The 23,786-nt window shown below is 40.3% G+C and overlaps 1 protein-coding gene across 11 annotated transcripts in view; it reads right to left on the bottom strand.

Annotated features, from left to right (window-relative positions):
- The window catches only part of prkcz (protein kinase C, zeta), a 394,504-nt gene that overhangs the window by 120,181 nt on the left and 250,537 nt on the right, over window positions 1–23,786 (bottom strand). The window lies entirely within an intron of this gene.

Genomic DNA, 23,786 nt, shown 5'->3' with positions numbered 1-23,786 from the left:
GTGTTATAAAGCACTTGGAGATGGGGTGATTTCTTCAGAAATCTTGCTATTTTTGAAAAAAAGAGTCCCAACCCAATATGTCAACTTTTCTGCTCCCCTGATGCTGCCTGGCGTGCTGTGTTCCTCCAGCTCCACTTCGATGCTGAAATGCAAGCTCTATTTATATCTTTTTCTACATCTGATTCGAAAAGAATAATCCGCTGTCCTCGTCCTCTTCTTCCTGTGCTCATCTGTTTAACACAATGTTTATAGGGTAAGTGGAGCTGAGTCCACAAAATGAATAGCCAGGACCTTATCGAATGTTGGAGGAGGTTCAATGGTCAGATGGCCTACTCCTGCTCCAATTTCTAATGTTCTTATATGTTGAATTAGGCAGCTAAAGGCTCTCAGAAATTTACCAGGACCATATGCTTCAACTTGTTCTGATAGACCTCAGGACATGTGAGACTTCAACCAGGGCCTTCTGATTCAGAGATAGGGACATTACACTGCACTACAAATCCCCAAGAATGCAGCTCCTTCTTAAAAGAAAGTCCAGCAGTAATTTAACAATTTCAAATTAACTAAAGAAACAACTCTACCCACTAGGGGGAAGAAAAAAGGCTTTGAAAAAAAAAATCTTGTCACAGTGTATTATTACAGACATTGGGAGTAGGTGGTCCAGTATTAGGGTTACAACACCGCAAGCACCCTCATTGAACTCAGCTTTTTTCATTTTGAAACCCACCATCAATTTGACAATTTTACAAATCAAAGAATTGAGCTCTTTATTTCTGAAGACCCATTACCAAATCTCTCACTGCAACCAATTAAACAAATAAATCACAAGCATTGTCCATCAAGGATTGGGCAACAACAACAATGAAGGAAGAGTAAGAACTTTTTAAAATAAGCCAGTTACCAAAATAAACAAAATCAATGAATTCAAGAACTTAGCTTATTATTTTAATTATAGCAATCTGCTCATATGTTACGATATAAAAGCCGAGAACAGGTGCAACTTGAGTCAGGCCTTCTGGCCCAGAGATAGGGGATACTACTATAGCACCACAAGATTCCTATAAAAGCCTATGTGCTATTCACAAAGAGTCTCCCACCCAAGCACTAAGCAGGCCTGAGTCTGTTTCTGAGATCAGACAAGATCAGGTGTTTTGGTCTAGTACTGCCGTTAGGGAGAATTCAGCTTTTTAAAACAATAAACCACTAAATCATGTCTTACAACTAAATTAAATGAATTACAAGCACCCCCCCATCAGGAGGTAAGAACACAACTTGGTGCTTTACATATAACTAACCACCACATCACCCGTGTCACTAATTGAAATATGAATTAATAAGCACTACCCATAAGGGGCAGTGCAGCAATATCAAAATAGGGGAGAGCACGAAGAGATGGGAGGGAATTAAATTAAAATCGAGTTAGAGGGAGAAATAATTGATCCCTGTAGTTAGAACCCAGTCCTTTTTTCTTCTGTTCAGGAATGTTATTACACATGGAAAGTTTTTGGAAAAACTAAAGCCACCAACACATCATTTGTGCTACTAACTGAAAGAACATTTCATGAGCGCTACCCACAAATGGGAGGGCACGAATGGAAGGTCCAGAATGGGATTAAATTAAAATAGACTTGGACAGGGAAATATTCCAAAACCCCACACTAATAATGAAGCATTTTTTCTTTGAACGTTTTTTTCCTAAAACTAGCAGTGCAACAATAACAGAACGGAAGAATAGGCAAGATTTGAAATTAACATGGAATTGCAGGGAGAAGAGAACACAGTTCCTTTTTAATTCAATCTGATCAGATGTGTTGTGACACACCTCTTGAATAGATGGGACTTTAACCCAGCCATTTTGGCCCAGAGGTAGCGACAATGTCACTGTGCCACAGGAACCCCCAGAACGTAACTCTTGTAGATTTGTTTGAAAAAAAATCAGCCCGTTCAAACATGTTCACTTCCGAAGCAACTGCAAGTTAAACCTGGATCTCCTGGTTCAGAGGTAGAACCACTACCACTGTACCATAAAAACCAACATAACCCAGCTCTTGATACTGTCTAATTAATCTATTCAGAAGTGTAATATCACACTTCTGGAACAGATTTCCTTTTATTATAACCACCACCAAATCTTACTATCCAAAAGAACGATTATCAAGCATTAGTTGCCATGAGCAACACAACAATAACAAATACAGAGGTGTCGGGAAAAGGGAGGGCTTTAAATTAAAATTGAGTCGGAAATAATGCACTCCAACCCCAACAGTAAGAACTCAGCTTTTAAAATTATTTTGTAATCAACCTATTCAGAAACGTCATTACATGCCTCTAGAACAAGTGGGACTTGAACCTGGGCCTGCTGGCTTAAAGTAGATTACCTACAGTGTGGAAACAGGCCTTTTGGCCCAACAAGTCCACATCGCCCCTTGAAGCATCCCGCCCAGACCCATCCCCCTATAACCCACACACCCCTGAACACTACGGGCAATTTAGCATGGCCGATCCACCTAGCCTGCACATCTTTGGACTGTGGGAGGAAATCCACGCAGACACGGGGAGAATGTGCAAACTCCACACAGACAGTCGCCCGAGGCGGGAATCGAACCCGGGTCTCTGGTGCCGTGAGGCTGCAGTGCTAACCACTGAGCCACCGTGCCGCCCCTTGTTGCTAAGGATACTGCCACTGTACCACAAGAACCCCCCAGAATTCAGCTCTCCTTTTTATACATCTGGGAGATTTATTACACACAAATGGATGACAATTTTCAACTATCACATCACCTGTGGTGCCATAGCACTCAGCATATTTTTTATTACGTTATAATCAATCTATTCCAGATGTAGTTTTTCAGACAGTTAGGGACACTACCAGTGCACCACAAGAACCCTCACATAGAACGCAGCTCTTTTTTTCTATATCTGGATGTGCTATCACAATAACCTGAATGGCTTTTCCCATCACCAAATCACCTGTGGCAATTTTCACTCATTAATCACCACCATAAAATCACTCATATTTTCCAATTGATCAATTTACATGCAAAGCTCATTAACGGCAAAGCTAACCATGAAGGATGAGGGATAGGGCTAAATCAAAGTGGAGGTGGATGGTGTAGAACTGGGCTCTTGAACCTAATGGTCAATGGTCATCAAATGCTCTCATTCGACTCTGAAGTGTTCCACTTGAGGTTACAGGAGCTCTTGTGGCAGAGTGGTAGTGTTCTTACCTCTGTGCCAAGCAATGAGAGTTCAAGTCCTACCTGGCTGAGAGGTATGCAAGAACATCTTGAAGCAGCATAATTCGGAAACTATCTACTTCAGCCTTTAAACAGTCCTGCATTTCTAACTCTGATATCAACTACTGTCCTCTTAAATAAATCCGTTTTATTGTCTTGAACCATACACTGCAGTTGAGAGTTCTGCAATCTTACAACTCTCTGGACAAAGATTTTTCTTCTTCATTCCTCAGTGGGTTTCCTAGTGACTGTCTACGAGATGACCACTAGTTTTTAATCTTAGCCTTAAGCAGAAATCTTCTCTCAGTGATTTCTTGACGAAATCTTTTCATAAATTTAAGGTCATCTATTGGGTCACTCCTTTCTAAAATAAACAGAGAAACTGAATATAGGAGCAGGAGTAAGCCAATGAGCCCTTCGAACCTCCTTTGAAATTAATAATGGTCATGATTGATCAGCTAACTCAACAGTCTGGTACTGCTTTTGCCACCATATCCCTTTATCACTTTAGGCCCACGCGCTATATTTAAATCCTCCTTGAAATCATAACGTTTTGGCTTTGACTACTTTCAGTGGGAGCGAATACCACAGGCTACACAACTATTCTGGATGAAGAAACTATTCATTTATCCCATATCCTCAGAACTTGACCCTGGTTGACTCCCGTCATTCGGAACATCCTTGCTGCATCTACCCTATCTTGTCAGCTTAGAATTTTATAGGTTCCATGAGATCTGCCCAATTCTCCTCATTCTTCTGAACTCCAGCAAGTATAATCCTGACCAATTCAACCTCTCCTCATATGTCTGTCTTACCATGTCAGGAATCAGGCTAGCAAAACTTTGTCAGAAGTGATCATAACTGTACTTGTTTTAAAAAAAAGTTTCGGCAAAGAACAAGCCTCCCATAAAAATTAAGGTTTTTAATTAGAGTAAGGCAAATTTTAACGGTATGAGACAATAACTTTCAAAAATTGACTCGAGTAAACTGTTCAGGAACAAAGGGACATTTGAAAAATGGGAGCTTTAAAAAGTTTGATAACAGCTGTTCAGAGTTATTGTGTTCCTTGAAGTGAAAAATAAGACGGTAGGATTAGAAACAAAAATTGGAAGAATAAAGATATTGGGGTTCTAGCGAGTTTTGAGAAGATTTGTTGCTCAGTTTGAGGTTCTGGATGTGAGTTTGCTTGCTGAGCTGGAAGGTTAGTTTTCAGACGTTTTGTCACCATTCTAGGTAACATCATCAGTGAGCCTCTGACGAAGCGCTGGTGTTATGTCCCACTTTCTATTTATCTGGTCAGGTTTCCTTGGGTTGGTGATGTCATTTCCTGTTCTTTTTCTCAGAGAATGGTAGATTGGCTCCAAATCAACGTGTTTGTTGATGGAGTTCCAGTTGGAATGCCATGCTTCTAGGAATTCTCGTGCGTGTCTCTGTTTGGCTTGTCCTAGGATGGATGTGTTGTCCCAATCAAAGTGGTGTCCTTCCTCATCTGTATGTAAGGATACGAGTGATAGTGGGTCATGTCATTTTGTGGCTAGTTGATGTTCATGTATCCTGGTGACTAGCTTTCTGCCTTTCTGTTTGTCCAATGTAGTGTTTGTCACAGTTCTTTCAAGGTATTTTGTAGACGTTCGTTTTGCTTGTTGTCTGTATAGGGTCTTTTAAATTCATTAGCTGCTGTTTTAGTGTGTTGGTGGGTTTGTGGGCCACCCTGATGCCAAGAGGTCCGAATAGTCTGGCAGTCATTTCGGAAATGTCTTTGACGTAGGGGAGAGTGGTTATGGTTTCTGGGCCTGTTTTGTCTGTTTGTTTGGGTTTGTTGCCGAGAAATCGGCGGATGTGTTCATTGGGTACCCATTCTTTTTGAATACACTGTATAGGTGCACCCACGAACGAAACTGCATTAGAACATTATTGCAACGAGCCACCACACACTGCAGCACAGAGGAACTCCGAAGAGCAGAAGAAAATCACCAAACAGCGTATTCAAAAAGATTCTCCTGTTTACATCTGTCAGGCAGGGCTCCCTACTGGCCTAAATTAACAGCCCCAATCAAGGATCTCAGTCAATAAGATCCATCTGGTTTCAATCATGGCTATGGTAAGTTCAAAGGTGACACCAAGATTGGTGGCATAGTGTTCAGTGAAGGTTATCTAAGATTACAAATATATCTCGATCAATTGGATCAATGAGCTGAAGAATGGCAGATGGATTTTAATTTGGATAAATGCAAGGTATTGCATTTTGGAAGAACAAAGCCAAGACTTCCACAATTAAAGGTACAGCCTTTGGGAGAGTTGTAGGACAGAGACACCTGGGATTCAGGAATATAATTCTTTGAAGTTTGTATCACACACAGACAGGATGGTTAAGAAGTCATTTAGCATGCTTGCTTTCATTGCTCAGATGTTTGAGTATAGGAGTTGGGACTTTATGTTAAGTTTATATTGGACATTGATGAGGCCTCTTCTGGAGTACTTTGTACCGTTCTGTTCTCTCTGTCATAGGAAAGATATTATTAAACTGGAGAGGGTTCAGAAGAGATTCATCAAGATGTTGCTGGGAACGGTGGTTTGAGTTATTAGGATGGACTGACCAGGCTGGGATTTTTTTCCCCTCCTGGACCTTACAGAGCTTAATAAAGTAACAGTGCATATAGACAGGGTGAATGGCAAGTGTCTTCATCCTAGGGTAGGGTATTTAAAGACTAGAGGGGTGTATTTTTTAAGGTGAGTGGAGAAAGATTAACAAAAAAAAAATGGCATGAGGGCCAATTTTCTTTCCATACAGAGAGTGGTTCCTATGTGGAATGAAATTCCAGAGGAAGCCGTGGATGTGGGTACAGTTACAACATTTAACAGACATTTGGATAAGTACATGAATAAGAAATGTATGGAGGAATATGGGCCAAGCTTAGTTTGGGATTGTGATTGTCATGGATTGGTTAGACCTAAGAGTCTGTTTCCGTGCATATGACTGACTATAGTGAGGCATATTTATCCTGATACTCTTACGTACTTCACTTTCACTTGCTGCTGTGCTCCTGCAATCACTAGCCTGACAAACAAAAACCATTACTTTAAATCTAATGATATGAACTTGTTGTACATGTAAAATAATTAATCAGAACCACTAGCTGACATCTGTCTAGCAGCCCTCTTTATTGCTTTGCTTCTTTCTGGTTAAATATTTGCATGCAAAGTGATTCAACTTCTTGGAAGTACAGCACTGCTCTGCACACATTTGAAATTCTTCGTGTTCTTTTATTTGAAGTCCTCCACAATCTTTGTATCTCAGCAGATTGCAAAAGGTTCGCTATTCTCCCCTTAATATGTCCGAGTTGGCTGAATACTATGGTACAGCAAGATCTCATATGTTTAAGATAATCTTATCTCTGCTGAAATCATCTAAAAACATTAATTTGCTTTTTATTTAATTTGATTCATTTAATTTATTTATTTTTAATTTCTGTTACAGACTGTTTAAAACAAAAAAAATGAGTTTTGACTCATATCAGCTTACATTTGTACAATACCAAAAAAAAGGGAAAAACACAGCTATTTTGAAAAAGAATAAAACCTGACAGACGTAGGAAGTGGAAATTACAAAGATACAGTCCATCCTATAAATTTGTCTTTACTAACACTTGCACCAAAATTTGGAAAGCTGTCCAACAAACTCACATAAAAGTCTGACAGTGTTATAAACCAAATGATATATTACACCCACAAACTCAGACTCCAGAGTGGCAGGGCGGTATATAGTCATAAGGGAGGGTGACAATCCTAAATACTGTCTTTGGAACTAAGCTCATGGTATCAGGTTAAATATGGGCAAGGAAACATTTTGCTGAAAACCACCTACCACTCTCCTTCAGCTATTATCCAGTGACCCTGTTTCAAACATCACTTGAAAATAATACACTGAAAGAAGCACACACAGAGACTGCAGTCTGGGCGAGCAACATTCATATTTTATCCAATGATGAGTTATGGGCATCCCTGCTTCAGCAACAGTTATTTCCCAGCCCTATTTGCCATTGAGATGATGGCGGTGACTTGCCTTCTTGAATGCTACAGTTCATTTTGCACAGGCAGACCCACAATGCTGTTAAGGAGAAAGTTCCAAGATTCTGACCAAGTGACACAAGAAAGATCGGCGATGTATTCCTCAAGCAGAATGCTGAATGATTTGAAGAGGAATCCACAAGTAGTGGTGTGTCCATGTATCTGCTGACCTTGCACTTCTACAAAGGTGTAGAAGGTGCCAATCGAGCAGGATTGCTTTTTCCTGGATGATATCAAGCTTCAAGCACTTTTGGAGCTGCACTCATCTCAGTATGTCTATTCCAACACAATTCTGATGAGCCTTACAGATGCTGGCCAGGCTTTGGCAGGTCAGAAGGTGCTTACTTGGCTGCAAGGTTCCTGGCCTCTGATCTTTTCTTGGAGCCACATCACTCATGTGACTAATTCAGTCAGTTTCTGGTCAGGTAAGCCCCAGGACGTTGATATTGAGTTATTCAGTGACGGTAGTGTTATCAAACATTAACGCGTAATGATTAAATTCGCCCTTGTTGCAGATTATTATTGCCTGGAGGTTCTGTTGCATAAATGTTACTTGCCACTCGTCAACCCAACCCTAAATGTTATCCATGTCTTGCTCAATTTGCACATATACTTCAATATCTGAGGAGTCATATTTGGCAAGGCAAAGACTGATTAGGGATTGTCAACATGGCTGATGTGTGTGGGAAGTTGTGTCTCATTAACTTGACTGTTTTTTTGAAGAAGTGACAAAGGCAGCTGATGAAGGCAGAGCTGTGGATGTTGTCTAAATGGACTTTAGCAAGGCATTCAACAAATTTTCACATGGTAGACTGGTTATCAAGGTTAGATCGCATGGAATCCAGGGAGTGCTAACTGGATACAAAATTGGCTTGAAGGTAAGAGAGAGAAGTTGATGGTGGAGGGTTGTTTCTTGGACTAGAGGCCTGTGAACAGTGGAGTGCCGCAAGTAGTGGTGCTGGGTCTACCATTTTTTGTTATTTAGACAAATGAGTTGGATGCGAATATACGAAGAATGGTTGGTAAGTCAGCAGATGACACCAAAATTGGCGGCATAGTGAACAGTGAAGAAGTTAGCTCAGAGTGCAACAGGGCCTTAATCAGATGGGCCAAGGAGTGGCAGGTGGAGTTTAACTAGATAAATGAGAGCTGCTAAATTTTGGAAAGGCAAGTCAGGGCAGGATTTACACACTCCAATGGTAAGGTCCTGGGGACTGTTGCTGAACAAAGACCATGGGGTGCAAGGTCGTTGTAACTGTAACTCCACTTTCAAGTAACTGAGGGTAGTGAAGAATACCTAGGGGGATGGTGTTTGTTGAAGCAAATGGAGGGATTTTATTACAACAAACTTTATTTAAACTGGCATCTTATGAACCACCACACTCAATAAACCAGCAAAAATTATATATCTCAAATACCACAAAGTTTACTGTGATATTCTGTCCAGTTGTTTATTTTTTAAAAAACATATTTACCTTAGTGTTGTTGTTCAATCAAGATAATTGTTGTTCAATCGGGTGACCACACGAAATGTCAACCATTCAATTTCGAGTCAATTTCTCCTCAAATACTACAATCGACTGTGATGTCTGAGTAGTCAGATGAGCGTGGGTGAGAAGGCTCTCTGCTGCTAAGTTTTATTTCAGGCAAAGGTGAATTATTATTTAAGTGATTTATGCTGTAAATAAAGTACAACAGTGATGTGAATACCTCCGAATTATGTTTCTATTACTTAGGATGTATATTTACACTGATATGCGGACCTCTAGGTTTTCTGCAAAATCGGATCAAATGGCACATTACTGGTTCAAAAGGCGCTAGTGAAAAAAAGTTTGCTGTACAAACTTCTCTACCTTACAAATCCTTCTTTTGTCATTTGACTGCACAGAATGCAATCAGCAATATATACAGATATTATTCAAAGTTGTTTCAAAAAAGTACAAAAAATGATATCCTTGGTGCAATTTTTGCAGTACAGATGGGCTAGAAGTACTAAAAAAAAACTTAAATCCTGAAAATAATGAGAAAATTCTATACTATATTAAACCCTCAATTTGTTTTCTTCTGATGGAACCTAAGACAACTGATTTATCATAGCAAATAACAGCTGTGCAATTCTATAGTGAAAACCACAGTCTGTCATTGCCACAATTTCACAATAAAAATATTTAAAGTCTCATCACTGTGAGCAAATTTTAGGCATTTAGACTGAAACAGAATGTTTATTAAGACCCATTTCCTGTTCATTTTCACATTTCTTACAACAGTCAACTACAGCATACATGTCTGATGCTTTGTAGATGCACTACATTTGCTGACAGCATATAGATACAGGTTGGGCGGGAGGGCAGTGAGTTAAAACAGCAGGGGAAGTGAGTGCAGTTTCAGTAGAAAAACAGCATGGAGGGAGGTGGACTGAGCAAATTAAAACAGTGAGGAAAGGGAGCTGCTGTGAGGGAAGAAACTTGTGACATCACAGGAAATCCCAAAGTTCTTTGTTTGTTAGGTAATGCTAAATTGAATAGCTACCTTGAAAGTAAATAGGCAAACTACAGATTAAAAACAATACCAGTTGTAAGTTTAAAAAAAAGTGAAGACCAATTAAAGAAATAGACATGCAAAGCTAGGTAATGTCGTACCAGCATCATGTGGGAATAGGTGGACCCCACTGTTGTTCACAGCAACTACGGAGCAATTGCTGGTTGCTCAAGAAACTGTGGCTCAGAACTGATGAGCTGGAGTCTAAGCTTCAAAAACCGCACACATCAGGGAAGGGGAGATTTATCTGGATGCTGAGTTTAGGACGATCATCTAAAGTTATTCTAAAGGGAGTGATTAACTACCTCAAATTCAGTCTATGGTCAAGGTCAGGAGGGTGTGACCACTAGCGAGGCAAATAAAAGATATCACTGGAGGAGATTCAGTCTTTGTCCAACAGGTTCAAAATTCTTGCTCCATGTTGACAAGAACAGGAACTGAAGGGAGGATGAGCAAACTGACCACAGCAGCATTGTACAGCTATTCAAGTAGGGGAAGAAAAGAGAACTATAGTCAGAATCAGGGATAGTATTGTTAGGAACATAATCACTGTTCTTCATGGTCAGGGTCCAGTGTCCCAAAGGCTGTGATGCCTACCTGGTACCAGGGTTCAGGCTAATAGAGTTAACATTTCCAGTCTGGTGGCCCTTCTTCAGAACCTTCCCTCCCACTCCAAGATCCTCTAAGGAAGGGTCACTGAACCCGAAATGTTAACTAATCTTTTTTTTCCCACAGATGCTGCCAGACCTGCTGAGCTTTTCCAGCAACTTCTGTTTTTGTTCCTGATTTACAGCATCTGCAGCTCTTTTGGTTTTTATTCGGGATATCTGATCTGAGCTGCTGAAGATCTTAGAATGGGAAAGAAAGATTCAGTTGTCAAGATCTAAGTAGATATCAACGATACAGGCAGATTGAGCAGAGGTTCTGCTGAGGGAATATGAATAACCAGGGGTTAAAACTACAAAGTAAAACAAAGGAGGTAGTCATCTAATTGTCACAGGGTCAACAAGATAAGAGGTAAACACCTTGCCCAAAAGATTGGGGTTGGAGAAAAGGGCTCAAATTCATAGGACATTGGCACCAGTACAAGGCAAGGAGGGAGCCGTTTCAATGGGATGGGTTTCTCCTGAATCAAGGTGGAGCCAGAAACCTGGTGAATGATGAACTAAGACTGTAGATAGGACTTTAAAATAAACCATGTGCATGTCTGTGAGAGAACAAGGACTTGGTTGCATGGAAAAGTACAGAATAAGAGTTAAAGGAGAAGGTAGAAATACAGGTTTGTGATGAAGCTGATAAAGGAAGGGCTAGAATATATTAATGTCATATTGCACTAGGATCATTTGAAGTGTATGGAAAATTAACAGTCAAACACCCTCAAAGGCTTTGAATATGAACACACAAAGTAAATCAATACTAGAAATTAATTTTTATTTATTTATTCATTTGGTAGGATGTGTGGATCACCAGCTGGGCCAGCATTTATTGCGCATCCCTAGTTGCCCTTGAGAAGATGGGGCTCATTTGCCTTCTTGAAGCGCTGCAGTCCACCTGTATTTTGGAAGAACAGGCAGGAAGGAAAAGGAGATGTAATAAGTTTAATAATCAAGGAGATCGATGCGGTCACGAGAAATGATACATACATTAGGGGTCAAGCGATCAATCAATCTGGGTAAAGATTAAAAATAGCAAAAGAAAGAAGTTCCTTGTTAGAGTACTCTACAGGCCCCAAACAGCAGTTCTGTAGTGGCATGCAAGATGAACCAGGAAATACTCTAAGCTTGTACACGGGTACGACAATAATCATGGGTGATTTTAATATGCATAGGCTGGATTAATCAAATTGGCAAGAGCAGCTTCTAAGGACAGTTCATTGAACGTGTCAGAGATTGCTTCTTGGAGAACCAACCATGAAGCAGGTTATTCCGGATTTGGTATTATTTAATTACACAATGATCTCTTAGCAAAAGACCCCCAGGGAAGAGTCACCACAGCATGCTTAGAATTTAGAGATAACAAGGTGTAGAGCTGGATGAAGACAGCAGGTCAAGCAGCATTAGAGGATCAGGAAGGCTCGCGTTTCCTGCCTAGACCCTTCTTCAGAAAAAGGGTCTAGGCCCGAAACGCGTGTCTTCCTGCTCCTCTGATGCTGCTTGGCCTGCTGTCTTCATCCAGCTCTACACCTTGTTATTTCAGATTCTCCAGCATCTGCTGGTCCTGCTATCTCTGAAAAAATGTTTAGAATCCAAATTTAAGATGAGAAACAGGAGTCCAAGCATTTTGGTGTTCAACAAAGGTAGATTTGGTCCTAGTGGACTTGACAGGAACACTAAAAGGTAGGAAGGGCAGTTGATGAACCATGGAAGGTGTTTAAGGAGATATTCAAATCACTACTAACTAAAACGTATTCCGGAGAGGAAGGCAGACTGGAAGAAGACAAAAAAATCGATGGCTAAGCAGAGAAATTACAGATAACAAAGACACAATGTACAGCAAAGCATATTGCAAAGTGTGGTTGGCTGGAAGATTGGGAAACTTTTAAAGTTCAAAGAGTTACAATATAAAGTCATAAAAAGAGCCAAGGTAAATTATTAAAGAAAATTATTGTAAAACGTAAGAATGGATAGCAAAAGCTTCTATGAAGATGTAAAGGGTAATGAAGTAGCTGAAGTGTGTTGGTCCATTGCAGGAAGAGATGAGGGAGTTACTAGTGGGTAAAACAACAACAGTGGAGACACGAAATCAATATTTTGCTTCAGTTTTCGTGGTGGAAGACACTCGTACCAGCCCAATCACAACAGGTAACAGAGAAGTTACAGAAAGGGATGACAATCATCATCACTCGGAAAAGGTATTAAGCAAACTATTTGGATTGAAGGCAGACAAGTCCCCAAGGCCTGAGGCCTACCTCCTAGGGTCTAAAAAGGAAATGGCAGCAAAGATAGTGGATCTGCAGTAATTATAATGAGGTAAGCCAGATGGACCTCCTGTAATCTTGAGACGTTATCTACTCTCAGCAAGTTGAGAACCAGGGGAATCCGTATCAGGATTCTTTAATGGGTTAAGATGGATGCCAGAGGTATGTAACTTTTATTTAAACCTTAATGAGATGCTGAGAGACTGTTTCATATGTGGGATTAATGATGCAACCATGCAAAAGTACCTACTAGCTGAAGCCCAAAAGGACAAACAGGCATTACAACTAGCTTTATCATTGGAAATGTGGTAAGTGGAGCACGAGTTGCAGGGTATTCTGATGGAAGTGAACACTCTCATCTGTCTCATTGAGTTTGGGGTACACCACTCGAATGAAGGCAATTGCAAAGCCTCACTTAACGTATCCCAAACAGAGGGCTCTAGGTCAACCCACAGCAAAACTCTGAAACAAAGCCGAATGTTCAAAGTTTTCTTCAGGATCCAGGTCAACAAACCATTGTAGTTGCTGCAGGTATGTGAACTCAAAACTACAAAAGAATCCCACCAGGTGTAACGCTAAACTAGACGAACACCTGATGGAACAGTGAGGCACCCAAAGCTTGTGTTTTCAAATAAATCTGTTGGACTACAACCCGATCTCTGACCTTGTCCACAATAGTCCAACACCAGCACCTCCAGATCATAGACCTAAACTGAGTAAGAGAACACACTAACCGACATTGAAGACGGTGCACGCCCTGGAAAGTCTACCTACGTCCGGTTTGGAACAGCTAAATTGGTTCTGATTTGGATGTTGTTAAGCAATCAAAAAGTGACTGGTTAAATGGTCACCTGGTTCTAATGGCGGTCAATACCAGCATGGCTGTTTCAGTGATCACAGCACCAGTCTTTCACAAAATGTGCTCTGGGCTCCAACCTTTAAGTTTGTGCAAGATCATAGCTAGGCTGAGAACCGATACGGAGGACCCTTTACAGAGTAAGGGTAAATCTTTGGCTCCAGTCTCTTATAAGAAGCAGCTGGTTCAATTTCCACTGATTGTAGTAAAAGACTGGGGCCCAAGCTTGCTAGGGTGAAATTGGCTGAAAAATATTCACTAAGATTGCCTCAACATTTTTTTGCTTAGAAAATGGCTGCCAAGTTCTAATTAAATACCCGGATGTTTTCCAGGAAGATCTAGTGACTGTCAAAGGATCCAAGGCCGTTGTGTTCATTAAATTCCAAGATTCTGCAAGGCCCGCTCAATGCCATTTGTCTTACGGGCAAAAGCAGAGGTAGAAATTGAAAGACTGGCAAGTGAAGGAATCATCAAACCAGTCCAGTCTGCAGAATGGACAGCACCAGTTGTACTAATTATGCAGCCTTACCGATCAGTTCAATTTTGTGGAGATTTTAAACAAACGGTAAACTGCTTTTCACAACTGGGTAAATACCCAATCCTTTGGGAAGATGATTTATATGCAAAGCTGGCAGGGGGAGTGGTCCTTCACGAAGCTGGACATTTGCCATGCGGACTTGTAATTGCGATTAGAAGAAGATTACAAGAATGCTACAATTAATACCCATAAAGATTTGTACCAATATACAAGACTGACATTTGGGGTATCAATAGCCTACACAATTTTTCAGTGGATGATGGTGAATATTTTATGGTCTACCCCATCTGTGGATCCACTGGTGATAATATTCCAAAGTTCCCTGGATGCAGGGAAGATTCCAGTGAATTAGGAAAATGCTAATTTAATACCCTTATTCAAAAAGGGAGGGAGACAGAAGCTAGGAAACTATAGGCCAGTTAATTTAACATCGGTTGTTGGGAAATTTATAGAATCCATAATTAAGGAAGCAACAAGAGAAAATTTGGAGAGTCAGAACACAATTCATCAGAGTCAGTGTGGTTTTATGAAGGGTAAGTTGTGTTTGGCTGAAGGTGTTCTTTGAAGTTGTAACAAACAAATTGGCAATGAAAATGCTATAGATGTGGAAGATCTGGACTTCCAGAAGCCATTTGATAGAGGAATGGATAACTGACAAAAAGCCTCTGGCTGGCAAGATGCTGATAGAGGGACGCAGGTGCCACAGATTTGGTCTTGACAATTAAAGGGGGAAAATGGCCAAACTCCTCTGATAATTAAATCAAAACACAAGCGCCAATCTGTCATGATAATAAAATGTGAGGCTGGATGAACACAGCAGGCCAAGCAGCATCTCAGGAGCACAAAAGCTGACGTTTCGGGCCTAGACCCTTCATCAGAGAGGGGGATGGGGAGAGGGAACTGGAATAAATAGGGAGAGAGGGGGAGGCGGACCGAAGATGGAGAGTAAAGAAGATAGGTGGAGAGAGTATAGGCGGGGAGGTAGGGAGGGGATAGGTCAGTCCAGGGAAGACGGACAGGTCAAGGAGGTGGGATGAGGTTAGTAGGTAGATGGGGGTGCGGCTTGGGGTGGGACGAAGGGATGGGTGAGAGGAAGAACCGGTTAGGGAGGCAGAGACAGGTTGGACTGGTTTTGGGATGCAGTGGGTGGGGGGGGGAAGAGCTGGGCTGGTTGTGTGGTGCAGTGGGGGGAGGGGACGAACTGGGCTGGTTTAGGGATGCAGTTGGGGAAGGGGAGATTTTGAAACTGGTGAAGTCCACATTGATACCATACGGCTGCAGGGTTCCCAGGCGGAATAGGAGTTGCTGTTCCTGCAACCTTCGGGTGGCATCATTGTGGCAGTGCAGGAGGCCCATGATGGACATGTCATCTAGAGAATGGGAGGGGGAGTGGAAATGGTTTGCGACTGGGAGGTGCAGTTGTTTGTTGCGAACTGAGCGGAGGTGTTCTGCAAAGCGGTCCCCAAGCCTCCGCTTGGTTTCCCCAATGTAGAGGAAGCCGCACCGGGTACAGTGGATGCAGTATACCACATTGGCAGATGTCATGATGGGATTAGGGGTTCCCCTCTAATAATTACCTTCAAACACCCAGAGGAACTAGTCTTTCCCCTCAAAATCTGTTAAATGAGTGGTTAAAAGAATATCCCTGATCTCCACTTTACAAGTGACAAGAAACAATTTATTTATTTAAACCAATTATTAACAAAATTACTAACAAACTGACAATTCCCCCTTATACCTCTGACTACTTAACTGGTCTAAATTCTACTGGAATGCTGTTTAAATAAAATAAACAAACAAATATAAACCCAATTAATAAGAAGCAATAAATTATAATTTAATCTCTTTCACTAAATCAAAGTCACCGACTGTCTTCTGCAATCTTCTGTCATCTCCAGTCTTTTCACAAATGCCTTTCTTCCGTAAATTCTGCAGTCATGGGTGTTTTATCTCTAATAATTTCTTCAATGATGACTTTGAGCTAAGATACCATGGCACTTCTGATTAATTAGATGAGTTTTTTCAGCGAGCTGAATGGTGCTTACGTTGGCAGGTGGTGGATGGTTCTCTTTCAGATGGCAGTTGGCTCTCTGATTTTTCAAATGCCCTCATCTTATATACCCATAATAACATAATCAAATAATAATTATATCATTGGTTTCAGGTTGTCAGCCCCATCATATATAAATTCAATTGGGTTTCTGTTTCTAGGTGCTTTATTTAAATTAATTAGCTGAATTCAAACTCGTGGTCACAATATCAAAAACATGACTGCTGTTTTGCCTGCCACCTGTAGGCTTGTTTTTGATACACTTGTTTCACTTTTTGAGATCGTCTTAACTTCAGCTGCTGCTCAGAGACATATTTTTAAAAAATATCTTAAAGGAACCACATATTTTAGCAGACGGAGTCTAATATGGATATGTGAGAGATTACCCGTTTTGGTCAAAAAGGACAGAGAGGCAACTTATTATCTAAAGGGACAAAAACTTGAGTGTGCAGAGGAATCTGAATGCCCTCACGTATGAGCAGCAGAAATCTAGTATGTAGGTAGAGCAGGCAAAAGGCAATAGAATTTTGGCAATTATTCCTAAAAGAATAGAGTATAAAAGTGGGGAGTATTTCTATAACCATATAAGGGGCTGATGAGACCACACCTTGAATATAGCATATAGTTTTGGTTTCCTTACTTAGGGGCATTTGTTGCATTGGAGACAGTTCAGAGCAGGTTCACTACATTGATTCCAGAGATGAAATGTTTATTTTATGATCGAGCAGCAAGAATGAGAGGAGATCTAACTGATGTGTACACGATGCTAATGGGGAGTGAACAAAGTAGATGTGTGGATGGCTCCTCATGTGGGACCAAATTCCGGGCAATTGTTGGACAGGTTTGCGAGGTGACCAGGACAGAACATTTTAGTGATAGTAACCACAATACCATGTTTTAAATTTGTTGTGGAAATGCAGAAAGACGGTCTTCAAAACAAGGGTTTTGAACTGGGGTAAGGCAGATTTTATTTGACAAAAAGGTAGGATCTTGTCAAAATAGACTGGAAACAGCTGCTTGAGGTTAAATCTACTGCAGGACAGTGGGAGGTGTTCAGAAAAGTCCTGGGGTGGGGAATGCAGGCCCAAAATGTTCCCTTTAGGGTGAAATGTAGGAGCAGCAAGCCCAGAGAACTATAAATGTCGAGAGAGTCAGGATTGGGTAAAAAAGGTGAAGAGAAACATAACAGGTGCAAAGGGAGAAAAGCAACAGAGGCCCTTGTGAAGTATAAAATGTGCAGGAGGTCTCAAGGAGCGTGAACAAACACTGGCAGGCAAGATTAGGAAATTACAACAGACAATAGATGCTGGAGTAGGCCATTTGGCCCTTCGAGCCAGCACCACCATTCATTATGATCATGGCTGATCATCCACAATCAGTATCCTGTTCCTACCTTATCTCCATAACCCTCGATTCCACTATCTTTAAGAGGTCTATCTATCTCTTTCTTGATATTTTACAAGTATAATAACCAGAGAAAAAGTGAAGGAACCAAGGAGGCAAACTGTGAGTGAAGCTGGCAGTCATTGAGTTAAATGAGTAATTCAGCTCCATCTTCACTTGGGTGGAGGAGGCTGAAAGTACAGAATTCAGCAGGGCGGACAGTTTGACAGCACTTTCTGCTCACGTGGTCATCCCTAACGGCAGTGGGTCTGTGACTCCCCACGTGACAGGATATATGGTCTACTTGGCTGCTCTCACCTGTCAAGATTTAAACTTCCTTAGTTTTACGAGCTAACTTTAACTTTAAAAATACATACAATTATTAACAGATAAATAACTGTGATATTAGGACAATGATCATACAGCACAATAATAACTGCACAATTTAATTATTTTAAATAAAATTAATGTGAAGGCACCATAGTCCGAGAGAATTACAGGCCTGCTCTATCATTAGGGAGACAAAACTTGTGGTGCTTTAACTCAAGGATCACTACACCTCAGCCTTGGGGCAAGGTTCAGAAAAAGAGTTCTTTATGGTAACCTCAACTGGAGTTATTTTATGTGAAGCACTATGGAGCACCTAACATATATAAAATAGAACTTTTTTCTTCTTTACATCGTTGAGCCTCTGATAATATATGGTAACCTATATATAGATAGCACAGCGTGAAGCTGGAGGAATGGAGCAAGCTAGGCAGCATCAGAGGAGCAGGAAAGTTGATGCTTCAGATTCTTCAGAAAGGGATCTCCTGTGCCTGGCCTACTGTGTTCCTCCAGCTCCACACTGTCATCTCTGACTCCGGCATCTGCAGTTCTTACTATCTTTGGTAATCTGTACAGTTGTGTCAGTTGCTAACTTTAACCCAAGATGTTATCATACATCAAATACACAAACTGGCAGAAACAAATAAATCAATACAGGTTCGCACATACTCCATACATGTTGACTCTGTTCAAGAATGCAAATTTAGCACTGTAAGTGCAACTTAGAGTTCAGATGCCTGATACTGGTGGTTTACCTAAACGGCTGAAGGTTACTCTCATCATTACCATTAACAACGCTTTATTCTCATGACAATGTATTTGGTGAAGAAAAAGATTTTCATCATAGGTGCTACAGTGCAACACATGAAAGGCAATTTCAAGGTTAAACTAAATTTACAAATGTGTGAAATAATACTGCATAGCAGTCAATACAAAAGAATGCTATTTTCTAGTTGATCCATCGTCAAATATATTGTTATCCAGCTAAATGTGACAATTACTATGAAAGGGATGTCTGCTAGTCTTATCTCAATTATATGTAAACTTTCACAGTTCAAAGTGACGATTAAATGAGTAGTAAACATTGATAAAAATAAACAAAATAAAACAACATTAATTAATAAAAGTAAAAGCAATAATCATGGGCTTGAATTTATTAAAAAAGCATGCTTGTCAAATGCAACTTTTTCAACAAGCATACTGGAATCCAGAATTTAAAAGTTTATATTTAGGGGTACCGACGCAACATTAACATAAATCTGAAAAGCAAGTCTATATAGGACAGACGTAAACGATAATTGTGGGGAAGGAGAAAGAAAGTAAATAATTGGTAACTTGGTTGAATACAGCAAATGGGTTGATTGGAAGTCTGTAGGAAAAACAAAATATCAGACAAGCTCAATGGGTGTGTCGGGAACCAGGCTTGCTAACTATATTAATCTTTTTCAAAATTCTATCAGCAAGAAATCCAAAGCCTTTAAATTATAGATTGTCAGTGTAGTATAATGAACTTTTCGTTAAAACTTGATTTCTCTTCTTGTCTCCCCAATTGTTCACACCTTTATGAAAGCAGGCTTAGCTTCCAGTTTGCACTTGAGGTATCTTATATCTTTATTTCTCATCAGAAGCAAAAAGTTTGGGCTGTGCTTTCCTGTGTTCATTTTTATTTAACTTGTGTTTTTATTTCAGATATTACAATGTTGATTCCTTAATGTTTTCTTCAGATTAAGAAATTACCTGCAACATGAATTCAGGTTCCTTCCATACTTGGTTATTTATTTTTCTCCCTGTGCACACCCCTGCCAATTCTAATTCAAGTAAGTTAAAAAAAAAATACATTTGAAGTGGAACTTTTTTTAAAATTGGAAGAAAATTTTAATCAATACACCTCCACACCAGTAGCTGCTGCTTGGCTAACAGCACCACCCATGGTCTAATAGAGAATTAGTCTGGCAATGAGCGGAATGGAGACTGGGTTACAAAGGTCTTTCATCTGGTGTTAAAAACAACAAATGATCTCAGTCATGTTATTCTAAGAACAGAATGCATTTCATTATCTTAACAGACATTTTTACAAATAAAAGAATGGACACATATCAGACAAAAACTTAACATTGCTGTCGCATTTGACTCAAGTATCTGGCTATAATTCAAAAATTCATTCCATGGTCAACCATTTAAAATTAACTTTTATTAAATGACTAAAACATTTATTCAGAGGGGAATTCAAAAATTCTTTTCCCTGTATTTTGTTGTCAGGTTCTAACCTTCTCTACCCCTCTGAAAATGTACCATCTCACAAAGTCACAAGCTTCCCATAAACCAAGTGTGTTGGAATTCATCCTATAGAAACTGTTGCTTTGACCGAACTAACACCTGAATTGTGATCAAAAGCTCTAAGATGCTGTAATTTTCATCATTTAATTGAATTACTATACAAAACATTTTTAACTCTGGCAAAAGGAAAGGAGGTAGGAGGGACAGCAAGTTTAATATAATTACTTAGATACAGGAAAGCTTCTTGTTGTTGTTTACCTTCGGAACAGTAATCCAACGATGCGAGTTCAGCAAGGACCGCAGACTGCTTTCAGACTGGAGCCTGTGGTCCTCAAGACGCCCACACAGTTGACTGGTAATGCCCAAGACAAACAAATACTACAAAATTTACAGTATATCTAAATAAACATAGGAAATATGATTTTTAAAATGTTTTCTTAAAACGTTATATTGAAAAGTAGTTAGAATTAAAGGGAAAGATCAGCCTACTGAATTTACACAGAAGAATAAATTGAGTTACACTCTACCGCCAACCCCTCTTTACTCTTCACCGTCTTTGTACCATCATTTGAACAATTCCTTGCCTGAATCTCACTAGATAGGTTTCTATCACTGTCACAACATAGAAATGGCCTTAAGAAAAGTCATTAATTATGTCCCTGTGTCTGAGGCCAGAATACACTGTGAAGCCTTAGGGCATAGCCAACAGCATCACCCTCCTCCATCACCCACTTCTACAGTCCAACTCATTTGGACTGCCTTGATTTTTAAATCAGAGCCACAGTACCTCCAGTAACAATTTAATTTTTCTTTCCAGTTAGTTACCTTTGACTTTCCCGAATGATCTGTCTTTCATTGCTCTTTCAATTCTACATACTGTTCATGGGTGTCAATATTAGGAGACATGGAGTCTGCTTCCACCTATACACTGACAACACTCAGCTCCACCTCTCCATCATCCCAACCCTATCACTGTCTCTGTAACACCAGTCTGGCTGTGTGACAGAGAGGGTGGCATCATTCGGGCTCAGCCAAATGGTTTAAGAAAGTCGAGGCAGCCAAAATTCAGATTCCTGACACAAGGTTAAAGATTTTGTATTTAGTTCTCAGAACCTTTCAAGAGGTTGGATCTTTCTAAAGGTCATAGTCAGGGACCTCATTTGTATTCAGTGGCATGTCACGACCACTCATTTACACAAAGTCCCCTGGAATTATGTTCATGGGTGTGATCTTGTTAGGTAAAGTGAGACAAATGTTTGTTCACAAACCCAACTCTATATGAGCAGACTTCTTCCCAGACATTTTGGTATATATTGACTTCATTGGCATGGACCTGTAAAAACCAAGGTGCTTCATTGCTTAAACTGTTAAGTGTACAGGATGCAGATTGCCAGGTTTACCTAGTTCATAATAAGCGTCATTCATAACCAGTTTGCGAAGCGCTGCTGTTGAAAATAATTGGAGGGTATGTCATCTAAAGGTTTGGTTGACGAGGGCAAGTTTTTAAAAAAGAACAAAGTATCTCTTTCTATTTGTTCACAGATTTTTATTTCAATGTATTTTGTTTGGCCAGCTGAATCCAGCAACCCACAGCAGAGACCCAAGGATCTGAGGGGTCCGGGTCTGGGCAATTGAGTAGTGCCTTGTCCAGGGTGTTTAGTGCCGTTCAATGTACCACAAAGAGATCTACTGAAGGCTTTTCAGCCACCTGCAGGTTACTGAATGCTAATGTAACGGGCACCTTTGCATGACTAGGAACGCAATCATGTACATCTGCGATCTCCAATGAAAGCCATGTGGCTTTGTGTCTGTAATGCTAAAGATAATCGATAGAACTATTGAGCTTCTTCAGAATTAGCTCCTTTCAGACAGTAACTGGGAACTTGCGTTGCCACCCGCAAATACATTCATTAGAGCACAGGTATTTCACCATGGACTCAAGCTCCCCAAGACATGAGATTTGCTTCTGTTGCTAGGTTCCCTCAAATCAAAGGGGTCATGGACTGTCACATGTGGTGCTTCACGCTCCCTGGCCTCATTCAGCCAGATCCCGGAATGGTAAGGGATTTCACTTCCTCAATGACCAGCTGCTTTGTGACTACAGGCAACCATCCCTGCAAATGTGTTCTCATTGTCCACAGAGTTAACATGATGCTTGCACTCTACACAACTCCTGGGTGATGCAAACCTTTGCTCCTTCACATCATCTTCAGGGCTACAGGAGAACAAGGAGGAAGGAGTCGCTGAAGTTTTGAGATGCTCTGGTGACAGACATCTCCAGGGATGGATGGGGACAAACAAAGGTTTAACGTTGTTCTAGGCTTGCAGAAAATAGCATGCTGTTTGGGAGCCTTTTAATATGGTATCAGAGGTTTGGAGCCTGAGAAGTCCTGGCACTTTCGGAACCTCCTGGCTTTTTACTTGTGCTTGTGAAATCACTAAGAAAATAATCATGCAGGACAACCTGCCCTGCAGAAGCAGCTCTCACTTCTAGGCATGTCATCACAGTTAGTCTGAATAAACAAGATTCTGTCTCAATCTTAAGTAAATTGTAATCTCCTGGAGGGAAGCATGGGGAAGAATTCAGAAGTTTCGGCTGGAACTAAAAACAAACTCCATATACTTGTCACAGATTTCATACTCCTCCCTGGCCATTGTACCTGAGCTAGACTTTGAAACTTGATACAGTTGCATCAAAGCCAATACTAATCAACACAGAAACACTGCAAGAGAAAGGAATTATGGTAAAAATAATATCAAACATATCACTTTAAAAGAATCCCAATAGAGGGTACGGCTCTAATTTTGAATTTCCCAGCTTTGTACAGCGTTTACACCAGTTATATTATAGGATCAGAGGCTACATGACAATGCTAGTCAAGCAGAAACACATCTACATCGACAAATCCAAATTATAGTTTTCTTCTGTCAAGGTGCGCACAATGTAAAGGTGCACAAGATACATTTTTGGCTGCTGAACTCCAATGTTGTGTGGGGTTGGGAATGCCTCCACTCTCTAAATACAGAAATTAACTAACGGCAAGTTTAAAAGAGGTTTAGAATTTGAGAAAGTACACACATAGAGTCAATCTTAAATACTGTGTGATTTGACTTCAAAGAGCTTTTCACTAAAGTCAGGTTGAGAGCCCAATCTATAGGATAATAAGGAATTCAGTTTCTGCTTTCTGGTGAGGTTGAAGTTGTGATAGATGGACGTTTTGAAAGCTTCTCTCACTGAAAATTCATGCCAAATACTAAACAAATAAACATCACTATTTCCATTTCCAAGGAACATCACACTACTCTTTCCTGTCACCTTATGCAGGCTCCAACTGAGAAATGAAATCTACCATGTGATATACAATTTCTGAAATACTTCCTAAAGAATAACTTTTAATACTTTTTGAACTGAAAAGAAACTTGCATTTTTTTCCCCACGATTACCAAAGAGAGTGCCATTTTTCATGAAGTCACAAACAATTCGGAAAGTCTGGAAAATCCCTGATTCACTGCGAGTGAATTCCTGATGTCCTGAACCATTCTAGATGATTACTGATTGCAGAGACACATATTAGACGTTAGATCTTAAAGCATTA

Source organism: Stegostoma tigrinum, chromosome 28 (assembly GCF_030684315.1).
Source record: "Stegostoma tigrinum isolate sSteTig4 chromosome 28, sSteTig4.hap1, whole genome shotgun sequence".
Classification (NCBI taxonomy): domain Eukaryota; kingdom Metazoa; phylum Chordata; class Chondrichthyes; order Orectolobiformes; family Stegostomatidae; genus Stegostoma; species Stegostoma tigrinum.
The sequence above is the reverse complement of the archived record's forward strand: the minus strand, read 5'-3'. Positions and strand labels throughout refer to the sequence as shown.